Source organism: Nematolebias whitei, chromosome 21 (genome assembly GCF_014905685.2).
Source record: "Nematolebias whitei isolate Nwh7 chromosome 21, NemWhi1, whole genome shotgun sequence".
In the NCBI taxonomy this organism is placed as follows: Eukaryota; Metazoa; Chordata; class Actinopteri; order Cyprinodontiformes; family Rivulidae; genus Nematolebias; species Nematolebias whitei.
The window spans coordinates 34021535-34023496 of NC_056518.1; the positions used below are offsets into that span (position 1 = coordinate 34021535).

The window sequence follows — 1962 nt, forward strand, 5'->3', positions numbered from 1 at the left end:
CTCATTCCAGTTAACTGGCAGCAGGTCTGCAGGAGGACTGGGTCTCAGTCCAGTTAACTGGCAGCAGGTCTTAAGGAGGACGGGATCTCAGTCCAGTTAACTGGCAGCAGGTCTTAAGGAGGACGGGATCTCAGTCCAGTTAACTGGCAGCAGGTCTGCAGGAGGACGGGGTACGACAGGACCATTGAAGAGAGGCTGGTTCTCTGAGAAGTAAAGATGGGCAGAGGTGTGCCAGTGTGCAGAAATTTGTGTCTAAAAATTGTGAAACAGGAGTTAAACCTGCAACTTTCTGCTCCCAGGTCAGCTGCCCTCCCTCTATTCAGTTCAGTTTATTTCTATAGCACCAAGTCACAACAAAGTTGTCTCAGGGCACTGAACAGAAACATTCACGTATTTAAAAAAGTCATTTAGTAAAGTTCTCTAAGGAACCACGTCTGCCCCATTTTGTCCAAAGAGTGCTACAATACGTTCATTTAACATTTGATCTGTTAATTAAGCTCCACTGTGAATAAAACATGAGTTCATAAGAATCATAGTTTCTGTCTTTTTTTACATCTCAAACACAACTAACTTCTTCAGAACTGAGGCTGTTAAAGACTAAACAACCAAGTGTTACTGTTGCATCCAGAGTGTTTATTACACATCTTGTTCTTCTATATTTTCTTAACAGAGCACTTCACTCTCAGACTGCAGGTTTACTTGTGGTTCCTAGAGTTTCCAAAAGCAGAATGGGAGGAAGATCTTTCAGTTCTCAGGCTCCTCTCTTGTGGAACCAACTTCCAGTTTCTGTCCATGAGGCTGACACATTGTCCAGTTTGAAGACGTTTCTTTTTGATAAATCCTATAGTTAGGGTTGGCTTGGGTTTCCTGAGCTGTCCCTTAGTTCTGCTGCTATAAGCTCAGACTGCTGTAGGACAAACTGACCACATTACCTCTCTGCTGCTTCTTTACATGCTCTACTCTTCCTGTTTGTAATTGTAATTATTTCCACCTTAACATGTTTTTGTCTTTCTTCAGATATAAAGTACATCTGGACTATAGAAAGTACATCTGGACTATAGAAAGTACATCTGGACTATAGAAAGTACACCTGGACTATAGAAAGTACACCTGGACTATAGAAAGTACACCTGGACTATAGAAAGTACACCTGGACCTGTTGTGTTTGTTTCTACTTCCTGTCCTCTCAAACCAGCCAGATGAAGCAGATGGACGCTCGTCCTGATCCTGGTTCTTCTGGAGGTTTCTTCCTGTTAAAGGGAGTTTTTCTTCCCACTGTCTCCTCTGTGCTCGCTCAGGATGGGAGACTGTGATGAAGTGAAGATTCAACTCAATCTGCTGCTTCCTCAGATAATTTTTACTGATCATCTTTTTTAATGTCTGAAAGTTTCTGTTCAGTGTCCTGAGACGACTTCTGATGTGACTTGGAGCTACAGAAATAAACTGAATGGAATAATATAGGAATAATTATGATGTAAATGTAAATAAAAAGATGCAGATTTTTAAAAGCCGGACTAATTCAGACGTTCTTTGTTTCAAAGCCACATGTGGCCAGCTGCTTCATTTTGATGTATCCACCTTTTGAGCACAAAAGGGATTGTTGTTCATTCAGTTTGGACCCGAGAGGCAGATCATGAAACTGCTTCCTGTAATCACAGTCATTAACTCAAGTTACCATGCGACACAGCAGCTTGAAGAATAATGGGGGGGGGGGGGGGGTGAACGGATCAGGCATGGACCAATAAAGATTAAACCATCGTCAACATAAAAAGATTTCAGTTTAAAACTCAGACATGAAATGTAGCAGACAGCCCTTTAAAGAAAGCTTCATCTGTGATTGTCCCCGTCTCAGAGTGATGAGGGGGGATTGGAAATTACATCCATCCATCCATCCGTCCATCCATCCATCCATCCATCCGTTCATCCATCCATCCATCCATCCGTCCGTCCATCCATCCATCC

General features: G+C 42.5%; 1 protein-coding gene across 1 annotated transcript in view; it reads right to left on the minus strand.

Moving 5' to 3' along the window:
- dtnbb (dystrobrevin, beta b) overlaps window positions 1-1962 on the minus strand; it is a 302359-nt gene that overhangs the window by 292008 nt on the left and 8389 nt on the right. The window lies entirely within an intron of this gene.